Raw genomic sequence first — 18121 nt, forward strand, 5'->3', positions numbered from 1 at the left:
AAGAATGTGCTAAAGAAATTTTACTTTATGAATCTTTAGGATTTGAGATTTATAATCCTAGCATCTTGGACCCATGTGTATTGAAGATTTTTGGACTGGTACTCAAATCACCAGCATTTTAGCATTTGAATTTCCCCAAATCATATTTTATTTGTTTAATAAAAAATTTCCAGGGATTTCAGAAAACTAAAACTCTCAGCATGTTCAATTCAGTCTTGAAGCAGGGCTCAGAAAATCAAGAGTCTTCAGGGGCCTGACTGGTTAAAAAAAAAAAAAAAGTCAGGTAGAGACTCAGGAGCCCAGGGGAAACCAGAGAGTTCCAACAAAATTATTGGGTGTGACTTCCAGAAGAAAGTGACCTGTTCCCAACTTCCCTTCTTAAGTTTTAAAGTTTACCTATTGCAATGCCTGCCATATGCCTGATCTCTTTTACAATCTCCAAAGAACACTCGCAGAGCCCTGAGCCATCCCCAGAATCTGAATTCTTTGGATGTTGAAACATGGATTCAAAGGTTATTCTCAAATCAAACTCACTGAGACTGATAAATGTGCTGGTGCCAAAGGGCAGTCTTGATCAGACGCCTCAGCACAAAATTAGCCTGAGAACTAGAAATGGATCATTTGCTTCATGGGATTCCATCCAGTCTCCAGAAATAAAATCCTTTTATCAATTCATAAATGTGGTTTGGGTCCCTGAGAATTCTAGACTCTGTGACTGACAGCTCACTACACTATCCACACTTCTGGCATATACATTTATAGTAATCTGTGAACAAACAAGCAATTTCCTATTTCTTTGTTGTTTTTGGCTACAGTTTCAGCACTACTTATAATAGCCAAGACATGGAAACAATCCAAATGTCCATTAACAGATAAATGGATTAAGAAGATATGGTATATATATATATATATAATCACTATATAATATTACTCAGCCATCAAAAAGAATGAAATAGTGCCATTTATAGCAACATGGATGGACTTAGAGATTATCACACTGAGTCAGAAAGAAAAAGACAAATACCATGTGATATCATTTATACATGAAATCTAAAATTTGATACATATCAACATATACAAAACAAAAACAGGTTCACAAATCTAGAAAATGACTTGTAAGGGAGGGCAGGAATGGGAGTTTGGGATTAGCAGAGGCAAATTATTACATATAGGATGGATAAACAACAATCTTCTACTGTTTTTAGCACAGGGAAATATATTCAATATCCAGTGAAACCATAATGGAAAAGAATATAAAAAAAACTACATATATATATATATATCTGAGTCACTTTGCTGTATAGCGGAAATGAACACAACATTGTAAATCAACTATATTTTAATAAAACCTACAAAAAAGTTTTGATTGATTATTATTTTAATAGCTATCTTTCCTTCTAGACCTGAAGCCTCTTTGGGGGAGCCTTTGCCCATCTTATTTACCATTATGTCTCTTGCACTCATAGCACCTGGCACATACAAAATACAGAATAATACTTAGTCAATGAATGAACAGTGTACCATTCATTTAGCCAATGAACATACATTAAATACCTACTGTGTCAGGTATTGATCTTGGATGTAGGAATAATAGTATTATGGTGAACAATACAGGCCCAACTCCGCTTTCATGGAACTTAGCATCTAGTGAGGGGAGGGTATTGGAGAAAAATACAAGTAAACAAATAAACTCAATAATTTCAGGTAGTGCTAATAACTATGAAGAAAACCAAACAGTGTCCTGTGAATGAGGGGAAAGTCAAAGGAAACCCTTAGAAAGACTTTTTTCAATGGGGAGAGGAGGGCACAGGGAGCCAGATGTTTATGTACAGGAGAGAACAGTGGAATGAATGTTCCAGGAGCAGAAATAGCTGGTGTAAAGGTCCTGAGGCAGAACTCATTTGACTTATTTATGGGATATGGTTCACTGAGAACACAGTGTAGCTAGATCATAGTGAAGAGTGTCACATGGTAGGGGATCAAGTTGAAATGTTGGCAGGGGCAGAGCAGGGAGGACCTTGTAGGCCATAATAGAGATTGATTCCAGGGTTGCAGAACAGCAAGCTGTTAATAAGAATTAAAGGAGCTGGTTGGCCCAGACTTGTTCTTCATGGACCTAAAATAACATGCTTCCCTGGTGGCTCAGGCAGCAAAGAATCTGCCTGCAATGCAGGAACTCTGGGTACGATCCCTGGGTCGGGAAGGTCCCCTGGAGGAGGGCATGGCAACCCACTCCAGTATTCTTGCCTGGGAAATCCCATGGGCAGAGAAGCCTGGTGGGCTACAGTCCATGGGGTCACAAAGAGTCAGACACGACTGAGTGACTGAAACAACAGCAACACATCCAACAGGAACAGAAACGTCCTAGTTACAGCTGCAGTCTCTCAGGTTGCAATCTCTCGCATCAGACCTCTGAACTTTAGGACACCTGACCTCACTGCTGCCTTTCTTTGGATCAGCTGCCAGCAATACAACTAACTGACTCTAGAAATTTGGAGTTCTGAGCTCTTGTGGAGGCATAATTGTCATTATTATCACAACAGTAAAGTACATCCTGAGTTGTTTTAGATGTAGTTTGAACGAATCAGGCTGAAATATCAGGAACTAGGCAACAAAACCATTTCAGGTTAGCAGGCTGTGATGGTCCACGAGCTGCTCCTCTCTCAAGCCAGAGTTCCCAGCCTCTCTAATGAACAGCTCTCCCTCCCTCTCCCACATGCCTGGCCCTCTGCCTATTTGCAGCTGAAGGGAAGAATTAGGCAGCTGCTCCTTCTTCCAGACTCCCAGATCCTCATCTTATCTTCTGTGGCAGCAAACACTCTAGCCTCTGTGAACAAAACCTAGTAAGTGTCCAGAGAATAGGGAGGAGCAGAAAGGGGGAATGGGTGTAAAAAGATAAGAGATGGGGAATTGTGGTGGGAGTGATGAGGATAAAGAGACCATGCAAAGTGAAGGGATTTGTAGTCAGATGAGTTAGAGTTATTTGGAATATTCAAAGGAGATAAAGAGGAAATTAGGGTCAGGGTAAAAGAGATTTGTATACATTTCATGTTAAAATGTCCATGTGTTGGGACTTCCCTGGTGGTCCAGTGGTTAAGACTCCACCTTTCAATGCAGGGAACTTGGGTTCGATTCCTGATCAGGGAAACAAGATTCCACATGCCAGGTGGCAGAGCCAAATGAAAAAAAAGTTAACATAAAAAATAATCTGTAACTTGTCATTTTATAACAAGTACCTTGGTCCTTTATGAGAGACAGCTAAATTTGAGCTCTGGGGCAAAGTACCTCAAATACATGAAACATTTTATGTGAACTTTTCATTCAATAGTAACCAGTCTACTACCCAAAGGCCCATGGTTTCGCAATGAAAAATGACCAGCAAGAGCCATGCAGGTTAATAAGTACTGGGAGAGGAGCTCCAGGCCAGTTACCAGGCTAAATGTGAAGTTTTAGGATGATCAATCATGAGGTTTAAGAGCTAAAAGGGAATTTAGACATCCTCTAATCTAGAGGGGGCAAAACTGACCCACTTGCCTGGGCATGTTTTGTACGTGAAGGGGTTCAGGCAGGGCCCTCTATCTCAGCTAGCCCAGCCCTCACCACTCCTTAATGTTCACTCATAGGAGTCAGCCTCAGGAATTGTGGTACCTGGTTGGGCCCTGGAGGATTTGAGGTTGTGACCACTGGTCAACTAAGAAGCCTCATTTTACCAGGGAGGAAGGGAGAAGTCTTCCATCATGTTAGTGAAACAATTTGCTATCTGTGAACAATGGATAGTATGGGGGTGAATGACCTAAGGGTTAAGGTAGGAGGCTAGAAAAGAATTTGTTCAGACCAATTAGAATACAAAAAAATGATACGGTTCTAAATTGGGGCTATATTCTTTCTTTCCTAAAGCAGTTTACCAGAAACTCTCTTCAGTCCCAACAATTTTGTGAGGCCAATTTTACAAATATAACTATTCCCACTTTACAGACTTTAAAATAGAGGCAAAGAAAAGTGCCTTAACACCCATGTCTTGATCCAGAATATCCTCCAAACCCAAGATCTGTTATGACGTCAGTCTGATAAGCAAGCTTCATAAATCTCAGAAGCAGGAAAGATAGTGTCCTACAGCTTAATAGCAATGACTGTAGAGTGTTTTGGTTCCTGGGAAGCCCAGGATTAACTTTCCAGCAAATTATAAAGGTAGAGAAGATCTCTCTTCTCCTGTTTCTCCCCTTTATTTAAATCTCAGGAATTTCTTTATTTCTTTTTCTCAGTGCCTCTCTTTTCCAAAACAAATCTATTTCTAATTTTCTTAGTCCTTTACAGTCGTGGATTGTACTGATTCATTAGCTGATTACACTGGAGCGTGAATGCATTTCCATATCTGTGTTACTCTGGCCAGTTATATGCATTTGAAGACTTTATTGCAAAGAGATTTGCTCTGTTTAAAGGATTAAGACTCAGGTAAGACATTTATTTTGAGTGAGGAGTGGGAATCAGGAAGAGGCCTTTACTGTCAAGTCATTCTGAAAACGTTCTTGGTTCACGTTTGAAACTGAAAGTCCCCTACCACTCTTCCCTCCATTTTCTATTGAGAAGAGGCAGGTTGGGGCATGTACATGAGAGGAGAAGGTTCTGGAAGGGGTAAGCTGTTCTGCTTGTAGAGCTGCTGAACAGAACTAAGAGGGATTAGCCTTCCCTTCATTTTGTTCATTTTTCATTTTCTCCTTTTGACTACTGTCCTAAATTAACAATCACAAGAATTTCCACAGGATAACTACACTCCATTAAAAAAATTTTTTTTTTTCAAATGTAGTTGATTTACACAGAGAAGGCGATGGCACCCCACTCCAGTACTCTTGCCTGGAAAATCTCATGGATGGAGGAGCCTGGTAGGCTGCAGTCCATGGGGTAGCTAAGAGGCGGACACGACTGAGCGACTTCACTTTCACTTTACACTTTCCTGCATTGGAGAAGGAAATGGCAACCCACTCCAGTGTTCTTGCCTGGAGAATCCCAGGGACGGGGGAGCCTGGTGGGCTGCCGTCTATGGGGTCGCATAGAGTCGGACACGACTGAAGTGACTTAGCAGCAGCAGCAGCAGTTGATTTACAATGTTGTGTTAATTTCTGCTGGACAGCAAAGAGATTCAGCTATATATTCATTTTTTATATTCTTTTCCATTATGATTTATCATAGGATATTAAATATAGTTCTCTGTTCTATAAAGTAGGACCTAGTTGCTTATCCATTTCATAGTTGCTTATCATTCCACTTACATCTGCTAACCTCAACCTCCCATCCTCTGCTCCCCTCAACGCCTTTCCCCTTGGCAACCAGAAGTCTGCTCTCCATGTCCATGAGTCTGTTTCTGTTTCATAGTTATGTTCATTTGTGTCTTTTATAAGATTCTACATATAAGTGATTTAATATGGGACTTGTCTTTGTCTTTCTGACTCCTTTCTTGAAGATTCAGAAAACATCCCTAAGCCTCCTGTGGTTCCACCCTCTGTTGACAAGGTTTCTGTAACAAAGAGCTAGTGTACTGATAAAACTAGGATTTTCCTGGCTTTTCAAAGCAAAACTGCTCTTAGGTATAAATGTCAATCCCGATCTCATATACACACTACTATGTATAAAATAGGTGAAGAATAAGAACCTGCTGTTCAGCACAGGAAATTCTATTCAGTACTCTGTAATGACTAATTTGACTCTTGATCAGCCTCATGATAAAGCAAAATCAGGAAAACGAAGAGAAAAAGAATCAAAGAACTGACTCGTTAGAAAAGACCCTGATGCTGGGAAAGATTGAAGGCAGGAGGAGAAGGGGACAACAGAGGATGAGATGGTTGGATGGCATCACTAACTCGATGGACATGAGTTTGAGCAAGCTCTGAGAGTTGATGATGGGCAGGGAAGTCTGGCGTGCTGCAGTCCATAGGGTCACAGAGAGTCGGACACGACTGAGGACTGAACTGAATGGCCTGTACGGGAACAGAATCTAAAGAAAAGTAAGTGCATGCGTGCTCAGTCGCGTCCGACTCTCTGCAACTCCATGGACTGTAGCCCACCAGACTCCTCTGTCTGTAGAATTTTCTAGGCAAGAATACTGGAACGGGTTGCCATTTCCTATTCCACTAAAAAGGAATGGATATATGTATATGTATAACTGATTCACTTTGCTGTACAGCAGAAATGAACACAACATTGTAAAGCAACTATACTCTAAAAAAAATTCATTTAAAAAACTTCTCGCAGGGGCTCACATATGAAAGACAAATGAATTTAACAATATCTAACAGACTTTTATGAAATTTCTCTATTTACTGAAACATTGTAAGATACTGTATACTCTATACCCAAATTTACTAATTTTTCAACCTTATTGCCACATTTGTTTTATCATTCTTTCTTCTCCCCCTCACTCACAAAACCTCACCACTATTTTACAGTGTTTTTTTTACAAATTTGAGAGCAAGTAGCAAGTCTCATGGGCCTTCAGCATATATTTCTTAAGAACAAAGATATTCTTTTACATAAGTACAATATCATTAATAAGTTCCAGAATTTTAATACTGATAAACTAATTGAATCTAATCTATAGTCTATATTACAGCTTTGTCAATTATCCAAATAATATTTCCTTTATCATATATGATCATATCATGTCTATAGTCTCCCTTAATGTGGAGTAGTTCTTTGGTCTGTCTTTGTCTTTCACGGCACTGTCCTTTTTGAAGACTGTAGGGCAATTATGTTTTATGTTCTTCAACTGGTTTACCTAGTGTTTCCTCACTAGAATTAGGTTCAAATTATGCATCCCCAGTGGATCATTCCTGGGTGATTTTGGTCTCCCCAGACTATCCTATCTGGAGACACATAATACCTGTCAGCATGTATTGGGTGCTGTTAATTTCAACCACCCAGTCATTGTTTATTTCCTCACTATGTATTTATTGCTTATACCCTTCAGCCAAACAACAATCTTCGGAGACAATGAGACCATGCAAATGTTCTGCTTCTCGTTAAATTCTCCCCTACTTTTAACATCCTTTATTTTTCATGATGGTTACAAAATGGTAATTTCCCAATTATACCACACTGACCCTACATTTATTAAATGACATTTGTTGGAAGACAGAGTTTTCATTTCTATGCCAATGTTTGTTTGTTTACAGCTTTAGTAATGTAATTCACATGCCATATATAATTTACCCTTTTGAAGTATACAGTTCAGCAGGTTTTCCTTTTTTTAAAAATTGTGGTAAAATGTATATAAAATTTACCATCTTAACCACTTTAAAGTTGTAGTCCAGTGATATTAAATATATTCACATTGTTATGCAACAGTCACCATCATCCATCCCCATAACTCTTTCATCTTGTAAAACTGAAACCCTATACCCACTAAACAATAGCACCCTTCTCCCCTCCCCGAGCCCTTGGCAACTACCACTAATTCTGTCTTTATGACTTTATGATTTCATCTACTATAAGTACTCTCAGTGGAATCAAATGGTATTTATTTTTTTGTGACTATCAGAATGTCCTCAAAGTTCATCCATGTAGTCTCATATTGGAGAATTTCTTTCGCTTTTAAGGCTGAATACCATTTTAGTGTGTCTATGTTTGTGTGTGTGTGAATATAATTTATACATACCAAATTTTCCATATGTATTCACCCATTGATGGACACTGGATTGCTTTCAAGTTTTAGCTATGACTAATACTGCTATGAACATGAGGATACAAATATATTTTCCAAACCCTGCTTTCAGTTCTCTTGAGTATACACCCAGAAGTGGAATTCCTGAATCATATGATAAGTCTATTTTTAATTGTTTGAGGAACTGCCATACTGTTTTTCACACTGACTATTCCATTTCACATTCCCACCAACAGTGCACAAAGTTTCAATTTTTCCACATCCCCATGAACACCTGTTGTTTTCTCTTTCTTTGATAGCAGCCATCCTAATGGGTATGAGGTGGTATCTCATTGTAGTTTTGATTTGCATTTCCCTAATTATTTGTGATGTTGGGCATCTTTTCATGTGCTTATTGGCCATTTGCAAATCTTCTTTGGAGAAATGTCCATTCAGGTCTTTGCCCACTTTTGACTTGGGTTGTTCGGATGTTTGTTTTTTTTTTCTTGCTGAGTTTTAGGGGGTTTCTGTATATTTGGGATATTAATCCCTTACCAGATATGTGATTTACAAATATTTTCTCGTACTCTGTAGGTTGCCTTTTTATTCTGTGTGTAGTGTGTTTGGATACATAACATTTTTAAAATTTTCATAAGATCAATTTGTCTGTTTTTCTTTTGTAACCTGTGCTTCTGGTGTCAAAGTCTTGCACGTTCTGAATCTGGTGAGGGGGTAAATTAGTGTATACTACACTGTGCCGTTCTCTCTATGTGTGTGAGGTTTTTTTCCAGTTTCACCCTCCTGTGCTCACCGATACTGTTCTGCCCAACCTGGGTCATCACTATCTGGGAACAAGATCTGTTTTCTTACTGGATGATGAACACCATGAGAGAAGGGCCTGGGTGTCTCTTACCACTGCGTCCTCAGCATCAACCAGCATAATGTGACAAATTAGGTGAACCACGTTCACTATGTAAAGAAGTCCTCATATCAACTTAAAAGAAAATACAAAATGTTATGTTTATCAGGTTTCTACTTTGAACCAGACTTATGCTAACTACATTATATTACTAATAGTAACAACACCAAATAAAATTTAACCATGACAAGCCACAAAGTTACTTCCTTTCTCTAAATACTCCACCTGTTCAGTCATACTCCCTCCACACATGCTCCCTCTCCAGTCGTACTCCTTCCATCTCTCCTCCACTTCCAATTCTTCATCCATTACTCTTTCCTGTCCTCCTTAAGGCATAGAGGATTTAAAAGCACAATAAGTCAACTCAATCTAACAAACTTATACAGAATATTACCCAGCAATAGCAGAACACACATTCTTATGTGTACACAGATATGTTACAGGGTAGAATACAGGTGAGGCCACAACTCAAGTCTCTCTGGATTTAAAATTAAGATAGCATACAAAGTATCTTCTTTGACTACAAATGGGATGAAGTTAGGAATAAATAACAAAAGGAAAGCTGTTTATCTATTCATATGATAATGGGCATTGGGTTTTTCCAGTATGGAATTACCATGATTAAAATTGCCATGAACTTTTGTGTACAAAGCTTTGCATGGACATATGTTTTTGTCTTCCTTGGGTGTTTACCCAAGGGGAAGAAAAATGGCTTGTTGTGAGTGAAACTGAGCATCTTTCAAATGCCATTTTCTATCTTTTGTGATTGTCCATTCATTTTGCTAATTTTTTGCAATATTTTTAGTCTTATTTATTCTTAAAGTTCTTTGTCTATGGGGAACATTAGGCCTTTCTTTTATATATGCTACAAATATTCTTTCCCAGCTTGTAATTTGTAATTTAATTTTTCTTAAGGTGATTCAATGTAAAATTTTAAAATTTTTATGTAGTCAAGTGTATTTGTCTTTACTCTAATTGCATCTGGATTTTGAATCACAATTAGAAGTCTACCCTTTATGCATGTTACAGAGAAATTCACCCATGTTTTCTTCCAGTATTATTCTGGTTTCCCTTTTTATATTCAGATTCCAGATCCATTTAAAGTTTACTCTGTCTGTGTTGTGAAGAAAGTGGTATTGAAATATCAAATGCCCCCCCTTTTTTTTTTGACCCCAGTGATTTGAAAAATCACCTTATCATACATTCTATGTCCACAGGTTGTTGCTGTTGTTGTTTAGTCACTCAGAATGTCTGATTCTTTTGTGGATGACTCCATATACTGTAGCCCAGCAGGTTCTCTGTCCATAGGATTTCTTAGGCAAGAATATTGGAATGGATTGCCATTTCTTTTTCCAGGGGATCTTCCCCACACAGGGATTCAACCCTTGTCTCCTGCATTGACAGGCAGATTCTTTACCACTGAGCCACCAGGGAAACCCATTTCTGTACATACTTGGTATTATTCTGGATTTTTCCATTCTAGTCTATTCCTTGGTATTATTCTGGATTTTCCCATTCTATTCCTTTGGTTACTCTAATTCATGTACCAGCACCATGTTGTTTAAAGAATAGAGGCTTTTTTGTATTATCTGGCCAAACACGTCCCTTCTCTTTCCCCCACCACAGCAGAACTCCCTGTTCGGATTTTCTGGTTATTGTCATGTTTATTTTTCTACATGGACTTTAATATCAACCAGTCTAGCTCTAGGGGGGAAAATGTTTATTAGTAATTTTATTGGGATCATGTTTAATTTATGAGTTAACAGAGGGAAAACATACTTTGATGATGATTAGATATTCTAACCATGAGCAAGAGATATCTTTCCTTTTGTTTTCTTAAGTTTTCATTTGTTAAATAGGATATGTTTTAGGTAAGTATATTTAAAAATTGAACCAGAGATTACTTCCATGAGACATATTAAAAAGCAAGAAGTCTATCTTGCTTTCTTTACAATAAAGGAAAGAAGCAATTTAAAAACAGTAGTAATACACTACTTGAGTAGCTTTAATTGTGTTCGGGAATTGTTAAGCATCTTGGTCTGCAGCATTCAGATTTCCTGGATGTCTATGTCTTGGGTCTGCTCTGGGTCAATATGAAGTGCAATCGCTCCTCAATATAAATAATAAGCCTAATCACTTTAAGTCTTTTTTGTTTATTTAAGGAGACTTTGGGGAATTCCCTGGTGATCCAGTGGTTAGGACTCTGTGCTTTCGCTGGCAGAGGCAGTGAAAAGTTTAGTCCCAGGTTGGGGAACTGAGATCCTGCAAGGCACGTGTCATGGCAGATAGATAAATAGATAAACAGACAGATGAATGAATCTTAGATAAATAGATAAAGAGAAAGATGAATGAATCTTGGATCCCTTTAAGAATCTGAAAGCCATGGATTCCATGTCTCCCAAAATACATAAGCTCAAAATTTTTTCGTGTAGGAGGAGAGGGCAGAGATTCCATGACGCTGATTCTTAGATGCTAATTTTGAACCCCTGCACTATGGATTATTGAAGGCAAAACGAGAATGCAGCAGAGGATATGACATGATTAGATAGTATCACTGTCTCGATAGACATGAATTTGAGCAAACTCCAGGAAATAGTGGAGGATAGAGGAGCCTGGTGGGCTACAGTCCATGGCTTCACAACAAGTTGGACAGGGCTTAGCAACTGAACAACACCACCACTATGGATTATATATTACAGGCTTACAAACCTAGTGCTGCAGAGGCAATATCTATCTAGGTTTGGACATTTTACTCACTGATATTAATTTGTATTACTCATATTTTCCAGTTTCTCTTGAGGGATCTATCATTTAACATAATTTGGATGTGAATAGATTTTAGTTTGGCAAAGCTTCACCAAGAAGATCGCAGTGTTGTCCCTGTGAAAGTAAAAGAAGGAGACTTCTTCCCCTACTGGTGGTTAATCTAATTCCATACTAAGAACCTACACTTTAGATTCTAAAGGATTTGTACATTGAGAATAAAGAGCTTGATGCTACACCCATACATATTCTGAGTGTTAAGGAAAATGGGGCTATGTCCAGGGAGCCCCCCATGACTAGTTTTAATTTCTTCCAGGTTTGGAAACCTCACTGTAGTGCTGACAGTTCTAGCATTCCAAGGCCAGAAGGCAAATAACAGAATTGGTGCTGTGGCCAGCATCCTTCAGATTCTCACAGATACTAAACCCAAATGCTACAGTAAGGTCAAAAGTAAGATACCCCTAGAATCCTGGGTCATGATGATCCTCTGAAGGCTAACCTGGGGACATTCCCTCTTGATATCACAGGATGCTACTGGGGAGATGAAGCTGGAGAGGGAGATATACAGGGTCAGATGGTAAAAGGTCTTGCTTACCATCTGCTGCTGCTGCTGCTGCTAAGTCTCTTCAGTTGTGTCCGACTCTGTGAGACCCCATACACGGCAGCCCACCAGGCTCCCCTGTACCTGGGATTCTCCAGGCAAGAACACTGGAGTGGGTTGCCATTTCCTTCTCCAATGCATGAAAGTGAAAAGTGAAAGTGAAGTCGCCCAGTCTTCAGTGTCCAACTCTTCGCAACCCCATGGACTGTAGCCTACCAGGCTCCTCCGTCCATGGGATTTTCCAGGCAAGAGTACTGGAGTGGGTTGCCATTTCCTTCTCCATCAGACAGTTTCAATTTTATTCTGAGACAAAGGGAACCACTTAAAGGGAATGACATGATCAGACCTGCTTAGCGGGTAATCACTCTGGGGGTTAGAAAGTGAAACTTGGGCTGGAGAGGACATCTGAGTCAAGAAGACTAGTCAGTCTTAGAGGAACATCAGGGGCAGTAAAAGACAGTGGCAGGCCAGAAGTAGGACTGGAAGGATTTGAAGGTCACATTGGAGGGCCCATCCAGGATGGCTGAGTGCACTTAACAAGAATGTGGGAGTGTTGTGGGCCTTGGAGATTGTACTCTGAGTTCCATTTTCCCTAGCCAAATGATCTCCCTCAAAGACATTTACCCATCTCATGCCTCACTGCAAAAGGAATAAAATATTCTTCAATCCTAAGTGCTATCTGTGTGAAGCCACAGACAAGAAAGAAGAGAGAGGAAAAAGGAAGCAGAAATGACAGAGGTGCTAGTATGGTAATTGCTACTGCTGCTAAGTCGGTTCAGTCGTGTTTGACTCTATGCAACCCCATAGATGGCAGCCCACTAGGCTCCCATGTCCCTGGGATTCTCCAGGCAAGAACACTGGAGTGGGTTGCCATTTCCTTCTCCAATGCATGAAAGTGAAAAGTCAAAGTGAGGTCATTCAGTCGTGTCTGACTCTTAGCGACCTCATGGACTGCAGCCCACCAGGCTCCTCCATCCATGGGATTTTCCGGGCAAGAGTACTGGAGTAGGGTGCCATTGCCTTCTCCACTAGTGTGGTAAGATGGTCATCATATTTCAGTATTTAAATGTGCCATATCAACACATTCTACACCTTAAGCTTATCCAATGTTATGTGTTAATTATATCTCAATAAAAAGGTAAACTAAACAAAACAGCATATGTTTTAATAGCTTGGAGGCCAACATTGTCACTGTGTTGAGTGATTTCTGAGCCATTGCTTAACCCACATTCTCACTGATCCAAGGCTGGGGCATGTTGTGCTAACAGTGCATTTGTGTGGTGTGCTTTTGCTTTCAAAATACTTCTATTTTCATTCTCCTCTTTACTTATCCAAGAATAACTTTCTTATTTTTTCCACTGGGTCAACTGGCAGTTTGTTTTGGACTAAATTAAAACCATTTTCCAAATGGTTTTGCCATGGTTTGAGTTTCCTGAAACACTACCACTTCTGCAGATTTGACCAACTTTATTTCACCTAGTGAGTAATAACGTACACACAATAAGTGCATGAAGTACACAATCTTAAGCATGTAGTTTCTTTTTAACATTTGTGCACATCTAAATAGCCACCATTGAGGGAAAACTATATAACATTTCCTATACCCTATGAGATTGTTTTGTGCACTTTTCATTCTTTTCCTTGAAGGGTTAATCACTATTCTGACTTCTAAACACATCTTTTAGTTTTGCCTTTTCTTAAACTGTATATGGTTTCCCAGGTGGCGCTAGTGGTAAAGAACCCACCTGCCAATGCAGGAGACATAAGAGACATGGGTTTGATCCCTGGGTTGGCAAGATCCCCTGGAGGAGGGCAAGGCAACCCATGCCAGTAGTTTCACTTGGAGAATCGCATAGACAGAGGAGCCTGGTGGGCTACAGTTCATAGGGTGTCCAAGAGTTGGATGTGATTGAGTATAAACACACAAACTGTATATAAATTGAATCACATGCTAGAACTTTTTTGTGTCTGGCATCTTTCATGCAATACTGCATCTGAGATTTCTCTACCTTGTGTTGGAGCCTTTTAAAAAAAATTTATTGGTAGTTATATAATATAAAATATTATATAATTCCATTATATAAATTATCATAATTTATTTATCTGTCTGTGTGATGAGTATTTGTGTTGTTTTATCTTTTAGATATTATGAATAAAGCTGCTATGAATATAGTGTACAGATTAGAGGGCATATGCATTCATTTCTCTGGAGGATTAAAAAATGGAATTGTTGTATCCTAAAGCCAATGTATATTTAATAGAAATGAACAAATGATTTCCCAAAGAGATTGCATTACTTTGCAGCTCCCACTGACAAAATATGAGATTTAATCTTTGAAAACACTTGATATTGTCAGTGTTCTAAATCTTAGCCTTTCTGGGAAGGGAATAGTGGTCTCTCATTGGGGTTTTGTTTGTTTGTTTGCTTTTTAATCGGAATATAGTTGATTGATCAGGCTTCCCTGATAGTTCAGTTGGAAAAGAATCTGACTGCAATGCAGGAGACTCTGATTCAATTCCTGGGTTGGGAATATCCACTGGAGAAGGGATAGGCTACCCACTTCAGTATTCTTGGGTTTCCCTTGTGGCTCAGCTGGTGAAGAATCCGCCTACAATGCTGGAGACCTGGGTTCCATCCCTGGGTTGGGAAGATCCGCTGGAGAAGGGAAAGGCTACCCACTCCAGTATTCTGGCCTGGAGAATTCCATGGACTGTATAGTCCATGGGGTTGCAAAGAGTCGGACATGACTGAGTGACTTTCACTCACTCACTTATAGTTGATTAACAATGTTATGTTAGTTTCAGGTGTTATGTTAGTTTCAGGTATACAGCAAACTGATTCAATTATATGTATGCAAGTATCTATTCTTTTCCCATTTAGATTTGTGCTATACAGTAGCTCTGTGTTGGCTATTTTAAATTTAACAGTGCATACATGTCAATCACAAATTTCCAATCTATCCCTCCCCACCACACTTCTCCCCTGGTAATCTTATTGTGGTTTTAATTTGCATTTCCCTGATGAGTCATACAAATTCCTGTTAAGTTTTATTTTTGTTTATCACCCAGTTAGATATCCTCATTTTCCAAGTTCCTATTCAAGTCTTTTACCCAATATTTTTATTGAATTCATTGCCTTTTTTCTTATTGCTTTATAGAAATCTTTTTTCTTTAAAGGTGGTTCTGAATCCTTTGTCAGATGTGTGTATTGCAAATAACTTCTATTTTGTGACTTGCAAGCAAATTTATTTATAAGCAAATGGAATTATGATATAATTAGAGCTATAATTTTAATCTTTTTAATTTTTTCTGGCCTTGAATCCCTTTGGAAGTCTGCCTGTGAATTCCTAAAAATAATAATTTAAAATGTATAAATTAAACTACATAACAATTAAAAGGAATCCAATAATCTTGAAATACAGAGCATTTCTTAATTATGATGTTTGCTCCATTATTGGTGCATAAAAAGATCTAGTGGTAGCTCTAATGATTATCATAATTTCAAAGTAGTCATGGCTATAAATGATATCTTGAAATGTTTCGACTTTAATGGGATATGAAAATATCTATAATTTCTGTTGACAATTGTAGGTGTACCATTACTATAGTTTGTTGCCTACCTTCATAAGTGAAAGAAATACTGCTGCTGCTGCTAAGTCGCTTCAGTCAAGTCCGACTCTGTGCAACCCCATAGACGGTAGCCCACCAGGCTCCGCCGTCCCTGGGATTCTCCAGGCAAGAACACTGGAGTGGACTGCCATTTCCTTCTCCAATGCATGAAAGTAAAAAGTGAAAGTGAAGTCGCTCAGTTGTGTCCAATTCTTAGCGACCCCACAGTTAAATGTTAGCAAAAATTAGAATGTTCTTTTCTCATCAAGGTCACAAACTCAGTGAATTCTGAGGCACACACTCAATGTGCCTCACATAAGAAGATTTCCTGTAATCAGGATACCCATGCCGATAGAATAGACTAGAAGAAGGGATAAGCTGGAGGCAGGGAGGCCATTTCTATAGTCCAGACAAGTTTAAATGGAGGCCATGGTAGTGGGGGTCAAGGGCAGTGTCTAATATTGGGAAAGAGAATTTAGGTGTGTGTGTCTTGGAAGTTGGTGGGGAGATGGCTGAGGAAGCAGGAGAAAAGCCTGACTAGAGTTCACTGAGGTTCAGAGCTTGGTTAAGAGGGGAGTTGGCAGTTCAAGCCACACTAGGTCTTAGCTGGACTGCAGTAATAGCCTACTAACTGGCTGGTAGTGTTTGTCCTTTCCCCTTACAGTCTCATTTCAAAAGAACAAAGTAGACTTTTAAAACAGAAATAAGATTACAAAATGTCTCAGTTCAAAGCCCTGCAATGACCAGTGTCCTTACAATAGTCCTTAGGGCCTCACATGGTCTCAGTGTCCATCCTCTCTCTGACTTTATCTCATGCTGTCTCTCCCCTCTCTCTCTCCTCCCTCACCCTCCCCTATTCACTGTTTCAGACACAATTGCTCTTCTCAAACAAACAAGGCAATGTTTCTGCCCTGGGCATTTGGACTCTTTTTCAGTAAGGGACAGTCTTCCTTTAAGCAGCCACATGCTAACTCCCTTAACTCCTTCAAATCTTTGCTCAAAACTCAAGTCCTTTCTTCCTTAACCTCCTTCAAATCACACCAGTGAGGTTTACCGTGATAACTGGATTTGAAATAACATCTCTGTAACTAAGAAGGACCCTCTGGGGCCTTTCTGGGACAGATCCCTCCCCCATATCTCTGCTTTAGCTCCTCTCTGAAGTTCCTAAATGATAGTATCTGACACATATTTCCCGAGTTTTTTCAGATGCTAAAAGCACTACCCCATGGAAGAAATTAATTACTTGTGATCATGAGAATGTATCCCCCAGACCTATTGGACTACATTGTACCTACTCAGGACTGATAATGTTGACCTCTGTGACAACTCCTTGTTATCTCACCATCAACCAATCAGAATTGTGCATGAGTTGATTACACTCCCTGGGACCAGCCTCTCTTACCTTGCATGTAAAAATGCTTTGCTGAAATCCTTTGGAGAGTTTGAGGGTTTTGAACATGAGCCACCAGTTCTCTTTGTCTGGCACCAGTACAATAAATGATGCACACTCCTTCAGCATATGTCAGTAGATAGGCTTTCCTGCATGTGGGCTAGTGGACCCAAGTTTGGTTCCGTAATATTTCCTCAAATCCCACTTACTCTGATTTATTTTTTTTCCTGCCTTTCACATATGATATCCCTTCTTCAATTTCTTGTCTGTATTCTCTCACTAGAATGTAAGCTCCATGAGGACTGGAATCTTTGTTTTGGTACTGTGGTCTAAAATATCAAGAACAGTGGTTGGTACACAGCAGGTGTTCAATAGATACTGTAAGAACGAATACAATATTCACTGTGGAGATGGTGATGCAGCTCCGAAAAAGGAAAGGCAGGAAAGAAGAAGACGCTTTCAGGGAACAAGGAGAATATTATTGATTTAATACATTAAAGAAGGATCCATGGGTTCCCCTGGTGGATACCTATTTGAGGGAAAGGATTACTGGTACAGAATTTTAGATTTGAAAGTTGATTAGCATGTGGGAGATAACTGAAGCTTGGGCTTGTTCAAAGAGTACCTGTTGCCTAATGACAGAAGGAAACTGAGAACTTGGGAGGAAAAGCAACTTTTAAAAAGTAGTTAGGGCCTTCACTGGTGGCACAGTTAGGAATCCGCCTGCTAATGCAGGGGACCTGGGCTCTATCCCTGGTCCAGGAAGATTCCACATGCTGTGGAACAACAAAGCCCATGTGCTCCAGAGCCCAGGAGCCACAACTATTGAGCTTGCTTGCCTAGAGCCTGTGCTCCCCAGCAACAGAAGCCACCATAACGAGAAGTCCTAGCACCACAATAAAGAGAGGCCCTCACTCGCCACAACTAGAGAAAGCCCATGCAAATGCAACAAAGACCTAGTTCAGGCAAAGAAAACAAGAACAGAGAATCTCTTCTTACCCCCACTGTATCCAAATTTCTACATAAATAAAATTTGTAAAAAAATAAGAAAACTCATCAAAAAAGATGTGGCAGCAAAACAAAAACACTAGAAAGAGCTATCAGAAAACATAAAGTAACGATTAAATTTAAGTGGAAAAGTACAGTAATCTAGGGAAATAGGCAGGACCAAATATATTTCAAAATTAGATTTTAAACATGTAATGA

General features: G+C 39.4%; 1 long non-coding RNA gene across 1 annotated transcript; it reads left to right on the forward strand.

Moving 5' to 3' along the window:
• The first annotated feature begins 4230 nt into the window (after positions 1 to 4230).
• Positions 4231 to 15716, forward strand: LOC129621453 (uncharacterized). Its single transcript, XR_008699375.1, has 2 exons — positions 4231 to 4452; positions 15508 to 15716. It is a non-coding gene; the product is annotated as an uncharacterized LOC129621453 (long non-coding RNA).
• The last annotated feature ends 2405 nt before the right edge of the window (positions 15717 to 18121 follow it).

The sequence above is a fragment of the Bubalus kerabau genome, chromosome 10, assembly GCF_029407905.1.
Source record: "Bubalus kerabau isolate K-KA32 ecotype Philippines breed swamp buffalo chromosome 10, PCC_UOA_SB_1v2, whole genome shotgun sequence".
NCBI lineage: Eukaryota > Metazoa > Chordata > Mammalia > Artiodactyla > Bovidae > Bubalus > Bubalus kerabau.